This window comes from Cotesia glomerata, linkage group LG2 (genome assembly GCF_020080835.1).
Source record: "Cotesia glomerata isolate CgM1 linkage group LG2, MPM_Cglom_v2.3, whole genome shotgun sequence".
Taxonomy (NCBI): Eukaryota; Metazoa; Arthropoda; class Insecta; order Hymenoptera; family Braconidae; genus Cotesia; species Cotesia glomerata.
The window spans coordinates 11,279,311-11,294,092 of NC_058159.1; the positions used below are offsets into that span (position 1 = coordinate 11,279,311).

Below are 14,782 nucleotides of genomic sequence, written 5' to 3' on the forward strand. Positions count from 1 at the left end.
TGATGACACTACAACCAGGGAAGACATTCAAGCCGCCTTGCAGATGGCAACCGGAGAATCCTGCGAGGTATCGCTAGAGGCAATTAAGATCCGAAAGGCCTACAGAGGTACCCAGACTGCCGTAGTGACTCTACCAGCAGCTGCAGCGCGGAAGATATTGGAAGGAAGCGGTAAAATCCGTATCGGCTGGGTAAACTGCCGAATTAGAGCCACGAGAAGACCAACCCAATGCTTCAAGTGCTGGCACTTCGGGCATCATGGATTTCAGTGCAAAAGTAGCGTAGACCGATCTAAGCTTTGCATCAGGTGCGGACAAGAGGGGCACAAGATCGCTGGTTGTAGAATCCAGCCAAATGTGCATTATGCGCTGAAAACCAAAGCGCAGAGAACTCTGCCCACTACGCCGGCAACCACAAATGCCCGGTATTCCAAGAGGCGCTTCAGAGGTTAATAAACAAAAGAACATGAAGATACTGCAGCTCAACCTCAATCATTGTGAGGCTGCACATGACTTGCTTCTGCAGACAGTGCGTGAACTAGGGCCTGACCTTGTACTAATAGCTGAGCCATATAAATGCCTTAAAGGCAAATTATGGGAAACGGACACGACCACTAGGGCCGTCATTTGGTCCTGTGGCAAGCTCCCATTCAGAGCGTAGTTAATAATTGCAATGCCGGCTTTGTAGCAGTATCAGTAGATGGCGTTCGCTTCTATAGCTGCTACGCACCACCTAGCCTCTCTATTGTTGACTTCACTAACTTTCTGGATCGACTGACAGAGGACGCGAAGCAGCATCATCCAGTCGCGATAGCCGGCGACTTTAACTCCTGGGCAGTAGACTGGGGTAGCAAGCTAACTAACGCACGAGGTAAAGCGTTACTTGAGGCTTTACTGCATTAGACGTAGTCTTACTCAACAGTGGTGACACACCAACCTACACCAAAGGAGACGCAAGTTCCATCGTAGACCTCACGTTCGTCAGTAGCAGCCTCGCGAGAGGTAACCTCAACTGGAAGGTGCTGGATATCTACACTGCCAGTGACCACAACGCGATTCTCTGGGAGATATCAAATGACCAGGATACTAGAGGAACTAGTAGGTTACCTAACCACATTCGGTGGAGAGTACAATCTTTCGACGTGGGTACGCTGACGACTGCTTTGGATAATGGCCCGATCACCGCTGGATGCGCAGAAGATCAGACTAAAGAACTTATGAAAAGAGTGACCGAAGCTTGTGACGCCAGTATGCCACGAAAACGAGGCATAAATAGAAGACCCGCGGTGCACTGGTGGAACGATCACATCAGCGCTCTTCGTAAAGAATGCCTCAGGAAAAGAAGAATATCACAGCGTGGCTTCCGTCGACCTAACCTTGCAGAACTGGTGGCAGAGTATAAAAAGGCCCGTCGGGAACTAAACAAAGCCATCAAGGATAATAAAAGACGCTGTTGGAAAGAACTCGTCGAAGAAGTGGAGAAAGGACCCATGGGGCAAACCGTACAAAGGTGGTCACGGCCCACCTGAAATACCAGCCAATGCCGTCGCCTACGTGTCCGCGGCTCCTAGAGAGGATTGTTACTGTGCTGTTTCCTCAACAACCGGTATTCACCGGCCAGTTAAAGGCAGCTAAACCCTGAAGACATTCCATCTGTCACGGAAGAAGAACTAATGGAGGCTTGTAACCGCGTAGGGAATAACAAAGCGCCGGGACTAGACGGAATCCCCTATATTGCCTTGAAAACAGCCATAAAGGCAGCACCAACGTTATTCTTGAAAGTTTACAATACGTGCCTCAAAGGAAGGGACATTTCCTCGGAAATGGAAACAACAACGACTGGTTCTACTCCCTAAAGGAAAAAAGCCACCAGAAGAGCCGTCATCTTACCGTCCACTTTGTATGCTGGATACAGCCGGTAAGATATTCGAACGCATAATTCATCAAAGAATAGAAGCAGTTGCAGATCCACTCCTGGCAAACAACCAGTATGGATTCCGAAAAGGACGATCAACCCTGGACGCGATCAATCTGGTTGTTACTACGGCCCAGGAGGCAATTGCAGGAACCAGATGGAAGGGTGGTACGAAGAAGTACTGCCTGGTGGCGACGTTAGACATCAAAAACGCCTTCAACTCTGCTAACTGGGACTGCATTATGCAAGCTCTTCAAAGAGAAGAACGTGCCAGGATACCTAAGTAAAATAGTAGCTAGCTACTTCACGGATAGAGATCCTCAGATATGACACAAAGGACGGTCCGAAAGAGTACGAAATCACCGGAGGTGTTCCGCAGGAGCTCTGTTCTTGGCCCACTGCTGTGGAATATCATGTATGACGGGCTTCTAAGGCTAAAGATCCCAAGAAATATTAAACTTGTAGCGTATGCGGACGACGTGGCCGTAGTGATTGTCGCTAAACACCTGGACGAGATTCACCACATGTTTGATCTAGCATTCCAGCAAGTAAACCAGTGGATGGACACAATGAATCTTCAACTGGCGAAACATAAGACTGAGGCAGTGCTTATTACCAGCAGGAAAGTGTTAGAGACCATCAATCTTAGAGTCGGCGAACAAGAAATCACATCACAACCTTATATCCGATATTTGGGAGTGATGCTTGATGCCGTCTCAACTTTAAACAGCAAGTGGAACACGTCAGTGCCAAAGCGTCAGTAGTAAGGGCAAGCCTCGCACGATTGATGCCTAACGTCGGAGGCCCAAAGCAGAGCAGGAGACTATTGTTGGCAACTGTAGTCACATCAGTGCTTACGTACGGAATATCCATTTGGGCCGATGCGCTAGAATTACAAGAAGCATGGAGAAAGGCTGGACCAGTATATCGCCTGAGTGCCCTAAGAGTAGCTTGCGCCTTCCGCACAATATCTGAGGAAGCAGTGTGCGTAATTTCTGGAACTCTACCTCTCAGAGTCCTAGCTGAAGAAAGAAGGAACCTTTACCAACGAAAGAGGTCAACAACACTGAGCGCAGAAGAACTCAGAACGGAACAAAGACAGCACAGCATCGCACGATGGCAATCTCAGTGGGATGCCGCAGAGAAGGGTAGATGGACGCATCGTCTCATACCAAAGATCGACATTTGGCTGAACCGGAAACACGGAGAGGTCAACTACTACCTAACGCAGATGTTGTCAGGACATGGCTGTTTTCGGGCTTATCTTCACCGCTTTAGGCATGACGATTCTCCGGGTGCCCGTCCTGCCCTGGAGTCACTGAAGATGCGGAGCACGTTTTTCGAGTGCTCGCGTTTTAATCCACAACGTGAGGAGCTGGAGAGGATCTTGAAGAGGAGAAGTCAACCAGAGTCAGTCGTAGAAGCAATGCTGTCTTCAGAAGCTGCCTGGAATGCAACGAACACTTTTGCCACAGAAGTGCTTACAGAGCTGCGTTCCATCGAGAGAAAAAGAGCAAAGACAGAATCTAGAAGGAAGAAATAACATCTTAGCCACCAGAAGGAAGAGCGGCAGCTAATTCCTCCCCCGCGAAAAATGCCTTACGGCGGTACCATGGGGGATCAGAGGATAGAAAGAAAGAAGAGGGTTTAGGGTTTAGTGGGTAGGGGCGTTAGCGTCGAGTTTTTAGTATGACGCTGCGTCGAGTCGCCACATATCCAGGCCAAACAACTATGCCTAGAATCCGTAAAAAGGATTCCCCTAAAGGAAAAAAACACACACACACACACCCCGTGTCGGGCTGCTGGGACTCACATCGGGCGCCTCCCCAGGTGGCGGATAGGGGAATGCCTGACACATATGTCAGGTAACGAGGAAATCAAATACTCGGGGTGGACCAAACCCTGCAGAACAAAACGATATGGAAATGTCACAGAACTTTCAAAAATCGTTTACCGCACAGGGGAGGGATACTTCAGTGCCAGCGAAGGAAGGCGTCCAAACGGGCCTGAACTCGTCGTCATCAAGTGACCGTTTGGACAGCAGGGTGGACCCAATGGCTCTGCTGTCTAGTAGTGCTACAGGGAGTAACACAACAGCTCAGATGGAAGTAGACGTACAGCCGAGCAACTTTTCTATAGAGAGTGGAGGGCCTATTGCTTACATCAATACTCATGCTCACCGAGAAAGGATCAACTCTCTATCGACCGTCACTTGCCAAAAATCACCAATGGAACGACTCGGCAGCAAGATCGAAAAGTTAGCTGATTTCATTAAGGACAAAAGAAATCTCCATCACGAAATCAGAAAATTGGTTACGTCCATTGCCACGGCATATAGGCTGGCCAACAAATCACCAACGACGTCGGCAATAACCACGCAAATATCTCCGTAGATGACTACAAAAGCACAGTCACCTTTAGTCACGCCTGAGAAACCACAACAGCAAGGAGAGAAAAACAACAAGAAGAGGCTGCTGTCCACGCCCAGCCCTTCCTCAGTAAATGACAAGCCAGCGCAGAAAAAGACAGCCCGAAAAGATACCTGGACTAAACTGACTTGGCAAAAGAAAAAGAAGGAAAGAGAACAGGAGCTAGCGGCTCAATCTGCTACAGCCCAAAACCAGCCAAGCAATGATGGCTCCAAGAAACCGAGGAGGAAAAAGACAAGAACTAAAGCTGTGCGTGTCCAACCAGCTGAAGGGTGAACATACGCCGATCTCCTCAAGGAAATCAAGGCCAAGGTAAGCCCTGTCGCAGTGTTGCCGATGGGTCGAATCTCGATTACCCTTTCCTCAAAGTTCGATTACCCGTTTTTACCCAACACTGTTGCCAACTCTATTTTGAGAGCGGCAAATAATATGAAAATTTATTTATAATTTTATACCCTTACAGTATTGACAATATGAAATGCATAAAATAATTAATTATTAAATAAAATCCTTTATTTTATATAAAAATGTTATAATGTTTGTAGCAACATTATTATAAATTTAATGTTTAAAATTTTTACAAAAGTCATAACGTAACATGCATAAATATACTAATATTTAAACGTCTTTCTTATCCCAAATATTAGTATTTAACATTTCTTGATTTGGTTCAAAGTTAATAGTATCACTATCTTAGATTAGATTAGATTAGATTAATTTATTGTTATGCCAAAGCCAATTTGGCCAGATGGCAATATTCAGAAATTAAGTACATAAATTTGTTTAACAGTTAATTATACAATGATTATTTGCTATACCTAAATTATAACAAAATTGATATAATAAGTATTTATAAATATTAACGATTTTACATATCAAGTAACAATGTTAAAAATAAGAGTTTAATTCTGATAATAGTAAACAAATAAAACGATTTAACCAATTATAGTTAATGAGACAATAGAGATTAAATATCCAGATTAAATAAGTAATCGAACAGTTTATTCTTGAAGATTTCTAGGCTAGATGAGTTAAAAATGTCTACTGGAAGTTCATCCCAAAGACGTATGACCGTTACAACAAAAGAATATTCATAATGAGTTGTAGCAAAATTCGGCATTTTGAAACTACTGTTTTTCTTTGCTGCTAATCTTTCAGAGTGCCTAACAGTAAGATCTTCACAGAATAAATCTCGCAAGTAACAAGGTTTTTCTATGTCTAAAAGTTTATAAAAATAGCAAGCAACATAATAAATACGGCGACTTTTAATAGATAACCAACCAAGCTCACGTCTGTAAGGCGTGATGTGTTCATCCTGCTTCAAGTGAAAGATAAAGCAAATAGCTGAGTTTAACGCACGTTGAAGTTTACGATCATTTTCATATAATGAATTTGTTAAAACAATAATGCAATAGTCAATTAGGGGTAAAATAGTTGCTGAGACTAGAAGTTTTTTTATATTAGCAGTGTAAATATTTTTACGTAGTTTCAGACTATATAATGCAGAGTTTATTTTGCTTACTGTTTTTGCAACATGAAAATTCCAAGATAGATCACTCGATAAATGGAGTCCAAGACACTTAGCCGAGTCCGTATACGGGAGTGTCACACCATCAATGATGATAGGGGGTAATCCTTCACGTATAAGAGATTTCACTCTATTATTTGATCCTTACAGCATGGCTTTTGTTTTAAGAAGATTTACTTCTAAGCCATTCTCTCTGGCCCAATCAGCAACAGCTTGGGCATCAACATTTATCAGCCTTATTGCTTCATGGAGCTGATACGAATAGAAATGTAAGTAGATGTATGTGTCATCGGCAAATAGACCATATCGACTATATGCCAGCCGTTTAGTTACTAGGTTCATAACTATTAAAAATAATATAGGTCCTAGGACCGAGCCTTGAGGAACACCAGACGTGGTTTCAACAAAACCCACCGGAATCCCTTGTTCATCTACCACTGACTGACTCCTATTAGTCAGATATGAAAAGAACCAGATGATTGTATCAATAGAGAAGCCTAATTCAACCGAGGTTCTCAAAATAACTTTATGGTCAACATAATCAAAAGCTTTGGTTAGATCAAACAAGACTAAGAGCGTCAGTTTATTATTATCCATGGCTTTGCTGATGTCATCTACAAGTTTTAACAAAGCAGGCTGAGTACCATGATGTTTTCTGAAGCCAGATTGATAGTTATCAAGCAATTCATTGTCCTCAAGATAGTTCATCACTTGATTGGCTACTACTCGTTCAAATACTTTACTTAGATGCGAAGTATTAGCTATCGGACGAGTATCAGATAACGAACGCGGTGGAGAGACTTTGTTTAATGGGATAATGTATATCAACTTCCACGCTTGTGGAAATATGCCAGTATCTAGAGACCTATTAAAGAGCGCAGTGAGAAAAATAGAGATTTGCGGAATGAGATTTTTTAGCCAACGGAGATCCAGTCCATCAGGACTCTTACCCTTGGACTTACCTAATGTTATCTGCAATGCTTTAGTAACATCTACTATGTCGATTTTAGACCAATTAAAAGAGGAGGTAACTTGACTTTTGTAAATGGACTCCAACGATTGAACAAATTCAGAGTGACAAGCGGGATGCCGTTTAACTGTATTTGCAAAATGAACATTAAGATCTGATGCATCGAAATGTTTCAGTGGAGAGGAAGAAGATCTATTAACTAAGCCTAAATGTTTTAACTTGCTCCAAACATTCGTTGATTGTGGGAGATTGACTAACTCATTCTTCAAATAATTTTCACGGGCACTATTTAGCTGCAATTTTAATTCTTTTCCAAGTAGTCTATAATGTTTAAGGAGTTCAGCATCGTTGTTCCTTTTTGCACGTTTATACACAGAGTCACGTATCCTACATTTCTCTTTTAATTACTTAGTGACCCATGGGTTTGGTGCCCGAGCAATTTTACGTGATCGTAGGGGTGCAAATTCATCGAGTGAGGCAATGACATTGGTAATGAACAATTCTAATAAGTTATCAGGATCAGAGTTATTTAAAAGATTTCGGTCAACATTGAGTGACTGGAAGAGAGTGGTACATAGAGAATCAAAATTTGAATCAGGGAAACTCCTGAAAGTCACAATCTTATCCATTCTTTTTGGGGTATGAAAGAGATACTCACATACTAAGTAATCATGACCATTTATATATGGCTGATTTGACTTATAGAATTGACCCAATTTGAATTTATTGTCTAGTAAAACAACATCTAACCAAGAGTCTTTATTAAACGAATGGTGGGTAGCTCCAAAAGGAACATAAAACAGTGACAATTCGGAGATAAATGATTTCAAATGATTCGAGATATAAGAAGACTCTAATAAATCACAATTTAGATCACCAGTAATAATCAGATTATTATAATTTGGCATTATTTTCATAATAGTCTCAAAGAATTTATTTAAAAGATTACCTTTTGGTCTTCTGTAAATTACTGATAATATAAGATGCACGGCAGAGTTAGAAACGACATCAAGAATTATATATTCTGGCTGATTGATATGGTCTGAAAACGACACATGGACTATCTTTGCTTTCAATGAATTGTGAATCAAACATGCAACACCTCCTCCCATAACATGTCGACCAGTCTCTGGATGCACCAAGCCACGGTCTCTCCTGAATATCGAGTAATTATCAAGGCCAAAAATCGAGTCATCATGTACTGACTTAAGCCAGGTTTCAGTTAACGCAATAATATGAGGTTTTGTCTCAGCAACTAAATCTAAAAATTGAGCTATATGACCATTAAAACTATTTATATTTAAACTTAAAAGCCTTAAAGACGTGGACTTATTACTAGAATTATCACTGAATTAGTGAATTACTGAATTCAGAGTAGGTGTAGCTTCCTTTGAGATTGATCCTTCAGAGTTTCGATCCAAATTGTCCCTTGAGAAATTATCAGATTCCGGAAAAAACACTGAGTCACTAGCAGGAGATAGCAAGCCTGTAGGAGTACTCGGAGACAATATACTTGTTTTCAATTTAGTTTCATCACCCTGAGCAGGCGAGTTTGTTGATTTAGTATATTTAAAGCTGGAAGTTGACGAATTATTTGAAGTTACCGACCTTAATGAATTTACCCGGATATTATTAGTAATTCTAATTTTATTATTATTGATATTAGTGTCCAATGGTTCAAGCAAGTATGCGAACTTTAATCTACAACAATCACCCTTCGGTCTCGATTTGATGTAACCACACACACAACTTTTATGGAAAGATTTATTGCATGTATCACAGGTGTACGGTCTTCTGAGTACAGATTTACATCTGAAGCAGATATCATTCAATAATGACATACCGGAACATTAAGACATACAATAAAAACAATGCATGTTCACTCTGGGAGTTGTTGAGTAGCTAACATCAATTACATAGTGCATTTAGGCTTATAAGTGAAATACAACAATACACAATCTTGATGTCAACTATAGATGACAATCACATATATACACAGAGAGTATAGTGAATGGAACAAAGCAGATATCAGATTAGTAGAATGTGTGGCTCGTTGAGTTGTACACTTGCACTAGTGCAGTCTCCCGAAGATACGTGAAACTTGGACACATGGATGTACACTAATGACCAAGGACACTTCTAATTTAATCAACACACAGATACTGTTACTATAAGTGAAGCGCTGGAAAGTTGCGCAGGAAAACAGCTCAAACTTAACCTTACACTTTCTTATAAATTTTCACCTTTTAATTATTAAAATTTACTATAAAATACAACCAATTTATAAGAATTATTATATCACTTTGTAGAACAGAACCCTGCGTTTATAAATATACCAAAAACAGAATTTATATTCAGCACTTGATCACAGAAAAAATGAATTTTAGCCAGAGCAACAAATAGACAGTGTTTGTATCCACATGTCCACATGTCCAATATTAAATTTAAACGTCTTAATCATAATAGTCTAATAAGTAACATTTATAAATAATATCTAACTTGTATACATAGTTATAACTATGATAGATAAACTTTACATAATTATATTTATAACATTTATAACAATTTATTTTTTATTTTCCTTACTGGTGTAGTTCAGCTGGCCTCTATGAATCTTAGGATAAAAAGTTTTTAGTCATTAAAATAGACTTTAATGTATCAGTTAATAAGTTATTTCTATGATCAGTTTTTACATTTTTAATGACATTGAATTTATTTATCACTTGAAAATTTTTTAATTTTTTGTAACAAGCAAATTTCTTGAAATAAATTATTTTTAAAAAATTGCATTTTTAATTTTTTAAGATTTCTAAATGTCAATTTTTTTTATAATTATTTATTGTCATAATTTATTTGTTACAAAAATTCTTAAAATTATCAAATATCCGCTAAATTAATTATTATACATTTTTAATGTCACTGAAAATTCTCTCAACGGATACATTTGATAATGGTAAAACTTGTAATAAAAAGTATGTAACTTTTTTTAGATTCTTAAAGAATAGTTCACCATTAATGGTGAAATTAATTGGCTTTTTTTATATTAAATTTGATATCTTAAGATTTCCCTCCAATAATCTTCGGAGTCTAAATTTACATAAATATTGAAATCAGTCAAATCCAACAACGCGTGTCGATTCCATTTATTATCTAACTCTTGCAGTACAATATTTTTACAATATTCCATCTTGATTAACCCTTCAGTACCCTCGCTATGAGAATTTTTCTCACGCAACAACATTCAACTTATAGGATGTCGCTGCAGTGCAAGTGAGACACTAAAAAGAACGTGGGTACTGAAGGGTTAAGCTGATTACCCGATTTTACCCACCCAAATGTAATTACCCGTCGACTTACCCATTCGATATCGAATTACCCAAAAAAAGGGTAATTACACGGACATTGGCAACACTGCCCTGTCGAGACGGGCGTAGACATAAAGTCTATTAAAAAGACGAAACATGGAGGCGTTCTCCTTGAAATGTCTCGAAAGACCGAAGACTGCAAGACTTTCACCGATTCAGTAAAGTCAGCCACTCCAAACATCGGCACGGTCAAGACGCTAACACCAACAACAACGATCGAGATCCTCGACTTGGATAAAATCTCTACCGAGACCGAAGTCCGTGAAGCACTCAAACGTGAATTCATTGACAGCCTGGAGGTCAAACGGGTAAATTTGACAAAACCCACACCATGAGGCAATCGGGCAGCCTTCTGCGAAGTAGACGAGGTCAGCGCGATTAAGGCCCTTGACAAGGCCCGTATAATAATCGGTTTGGTGAACTGTCGTATACGCCCAGTTGTAAAAGTAACACGTTGTTTTAAATGTCTTAGTTTTGGACACCAAACAAGTCAGTATACGGGACCAGACAGAAGCAGGTACTGCTACAAATGTAGCGGAGAGAACCACAAATCCGTAAGCTGCACAGAAAAGCCAAAATGCTTCCTTTGTGCTCCGGACAAAGATGCCCAGGATGGTTCATGCCATATTTCTGGCACTAGAGCTTGCAAGGCATTCCGCACAGCACTTGTAGAAGCCACGAGAGGGCAGAAATGACACGCATACTACAAGGCAACCTGAATAGGTGCACCTTGGCGCAAAACCTGCTGCGCCAGCGTGTCTTTGAAGATAAAATCGATGTCTGCTTTATCTGCGAGTAATATCTAAACATCGAAGGTAAAACATGGTTCGCAGACGAAACTGGCATGGCAGAAATTTGGATTGTGAACACAAAGAACGTTACCGTCAACAACAGCAGAAGTGGAGCAGGTTTTATCTGGATTCAAACCCCCACAACCTGCTTCATGAGCGTCTATCTCTCACCTAATGAAGGAATTAGTGATTTCCGACAGAAACTGGCAAATATAGAAAATGCGTTCACTAAGTTCGACGGCGAAGTCATCGTAGCCGGAGACTTCAACGCTAAATTGGCTGAGTAGGGCGCTGCTTTCTCCGATACCAGAGGTAACGAGGTCGCTGACGTCGCGGCTAGACTCGACCTCATAGTGCTGAACACCGGGAGCACCACGACCTTCAGAAGGCCAGGGTACTAAGAATCCATCCTCGTCATTTCGTTGGTGACTCCAAGGACTGCCAACATGATCGAAGATTGGACTGTATCCAAAGAATACAGTGGCAGTGATCATCAGTTCGTGACATTTAACGTTGGATTGGCATATGCTCCGGTTTCACAACGCGACCTTTCTAAGCGGAAGTGGAATGCCAGGAGGCTTGATTCGGAGGCACTGCGAGCTTCACTTGCACGAAGCTGGTCTATTTTTCAGAACAACCCGACTCCGTATACCTGCAGCGAGACGGAAAAGGCAGTGCCAAACACGATGAAGGATATTGAAGCCACATGTGACGCTTCTATGCCGCGGCTGAAAAATCGGAGTTTCCACAGGCCGGCGTACTAGTGGTCACCAGACATAGCAGAACTCCGGAAAAAATGCCACAAACTACGTCGGATTGCAACGAGAGCTGCGAAACGCTCCCCCAATCAAGATATACTTTCGAGCGAGTATAAGCAGGCCAGAAAGAAACTAAACTGGACAGTCAAAGTAAGCAAAGCTAAATTGTGGCAAGAGATCTGTAACGACCTTGATAAAGATATCTGGGGTAAAGCCTACCAAATTGTCACCAAACGACATCTGACCAAACACCAACCAAGGGAAAGAAGACATTATGTGAAAAACAGTGTAACATTTTTCACAACCAAGGAGTTACAGGATGTAGCGAAGACCCTCAAGACAGGAAAGGCACCCGGCCCTGATGGCATTCCAGCATCGGTGATCAAGACTGTAGCCCTGGAATACCCAAACATACTCCTGAACACCTACAACGCATGCTTGGCAACTGGCACATTTCCCGCGGTTTGGAAGCGGCAGAGATTGGTTCTGCTAGATAAAGGCAAAGGTGCACTTTGCATGCTGGACATTGCTGGGAAATTGCTCGAAAAGCTTATGCAGGGAAGACTACGAAACAACATCGATCGTGCTGGAGGCTTTGCCGCAAACCAACATAGCTTCCGGAAAGGACGTTCAACAGTCGGCGCGATCCAGAAAGTCGTAGGGACAGCGAGAGAAGCATGGACTGGTAGCCTCAAAGCTCGTAAAGTATGCATTCTCCTCACGCTAGATGTCAAAAACGCATTTAACAGCGCGAATTGGGGAGATATCCTAGACGCTCTGGAACACAAATTTGACGCAAAGCCAGAGAATTTGGCACTAATCGACAACTACCTTGAAGAAAGAAAGCTAAGCAGAAACTACAGAAGGACCACAAGAATACGCCATAACGGCTGGCGTGCCGCAAGGCTCAATAATGGGGCCCGATTTATGGAACGCGGACTATGACGAGCTTCTTAAGATTCCGTTACCAAAGCAAGTAGAGCTAACGGGCTTTGCAGACAACGTCGCGGCCACGATAATAGTAGACAGCGTAGAGGAGGCTGAACTACTAGTTCGGGAAACCATTGATGCCGTCGAGACTTGGCTCGATAAACACCACCTGAAACTTGCCAAGTACAAAACTGAGATGGTCGTTCTGACTCGTCAAAAATGGTTCCCAAAACCATTCGCTGTGGACATGGGAGGAACAACACTAACGTAAACAAGGGCCATGCGCTATCTGGGAGTAATGATAGACGAGAAACTATCTTTTCGCGAACACCTCGATAATGCATACCAGAAAGCCATCAAGACGGTGTCTAGCCTAGCAAGAATTATGACCAACACTATGGGACCAAGAACAAAAAAGAGAAGAGTTCTTCTAGAAGCAGTCTACTCGGTACTGCTTTATGGAGCGGAGATATGGGCAGACATATTAAAGCAGAAGACCTACCGGCGAAAGATAGCAGCAGTACAGCGGCGAGGCGCTCTCAGGGTTGCCTGCGCCTACCGCAGTTTCCGAAGCGGCTGTATTGGTCATTGCGGGAGCCACGCCCATCGACCTATTAGCGTTCGAGAGAGCTAAACTCTATGACGCTAAAGATAGTGACAAAAACATGAAGGCCGCAAGAACGAGGATAAAGGCGGAAACGCAGCAAGAGTGGCAGGACCGATGGACATCGGGAGAGACGGGGAGATGGACAGCGCGCCTGATCCCAAACATCAACGTCTGGCTTTCTCGAAAGCACGGGGACACGGACTTCTTCCTGACCCAGCTATTGACGGGACATGGGCAGTTCAATGCCTATCTTTTCAAGATAGGTTTGCACAGCACACCAACGTGCTTATACTGCCCAGACAAAATTAACAACGCCGAGCACGCGTTTTTCGAGTGTGATCGGTGGAAGGACGACAGAATCAGCACCGAAGAAACAATAGGCACAACGCTCTCCTCTGAGAGCTTGGTCACCTGCATGATCAAAAAAGAAGAAAACTGGTCAGCTGTCGCAGCCTACGCGCTGCGCCTTTTAAAAGAAAAAATCGCAGAAAGGGATTAGAAACCAGTAGTAACAAGAAGTAGATGTCATGAGACACAACATGGACTGGATCGAAGTAATGTTAACACGGTCCCGATCCAGTCTTCCCTGTAACATCTATGGAGAAAGGAGAGAGGAGGATGTTTAGTCGGTATTGTTGCAAAATAATATTGACTTCTGAGTCCGCCATACCCAGGTACCAACACCTAGTCCTGGCACCAACACCAAGTCCTGGCATACGTAAATGTATTTTACCTCCTCTATAATAAAAAAAAAAAAAAACATACATAGATATATGTACATACATCCAGAGTGTGGTATGTATGTGTATTACACACATACATACCAGAGTTGCAAATAATGCATTAAATTTCTTAATGCATTAGCATTTTCATTGGTCATTAAATTTAATTTATTAATGAAAAATAATTTTATTAAGAATGTTATGTCCGAATTAATTATAATTAAATAATTATTGGTAGAGTGGGCCTTGAGGAGGGTCGGACACGCTTTTAGATAGATTTTCTCTTGTAGATAAACTACAAGAGTTTTATTTTTAATGTGGATTTCGAACGCCTCCCGGTAGCCAGGAGTTCCAAACGGCGAATTTAAAGAGAAGTCGATTACGGGAACTGAACTTACCTTCATCCCTTATGAATTCTATTGTTGATTTAGATTTGAGCTGCTGATCGGTAGATCCTGGATTGGTTTCTCTTCCTTCTCTCGTGGTTGAGATCGATGTAATGAAAGAGGTTCAGGAACTAATCTTAGAAATGATGGGTTCCACGATATTCGGAGTTTTACTATTTATTCAAAATTTTAGCCCTATTCACTTATAACTATATTTTGTGATTTAGAATGTTTAATTATGAGTTCGTGAACAGAGTAACGACTCCGGCGAATACTTAGATCCACCCTTAATTAAATAACAGATCGAAAAGTTGAAATTTAGAGAAAGATATCACTACGGACAACGGGGCCCTCGATCCTGCTCGAAGAGCACACTGGCGCGA

General features: G+C 41.6%; 1 protein-coding gene and 1 long non-coding RNA gene across 4 annotated transcripts in view; one reads left to right on the forward strand and one right to left on the reverse strand.

The window, feature by feature from the left end:
* The window catches only part of LOC123258445, an 81,942-nt gene that overhangs the window by 33,460 nt on the left and 33,700 nt on the right, over nucleotides 1-14,782 (reverse strand). The gene's annotated exons all lie outside the window — the stretch shown is intronic.
* LOC123258448 lies at nucleotides 5,684-6,336 on the forward strand. 3 transcript variants are annotated; one of them, XR_006508073.1, is made up of 3 exons: nucleotides 5,684-5,767; nucleotides 5,835-5,971; nucleotides 6,039-6,139. It is a non-coding gene; the product is annotated as an uncharacterized LOC123258448 (long non-coding RNA). The 3 variants fall into 3 exon arrangements; XR_006508075.1 differs by adding an exon at nucleotides 6,233-6,336 and having other exon boundaries at nucleotides 5,688-5,971; nucleotides 6,039-6,149; XR_006508074.1 differs by adding an exon at nucleotides 6,233-6,336 and having other exon boundaries at nucleotides 5,688-5,971.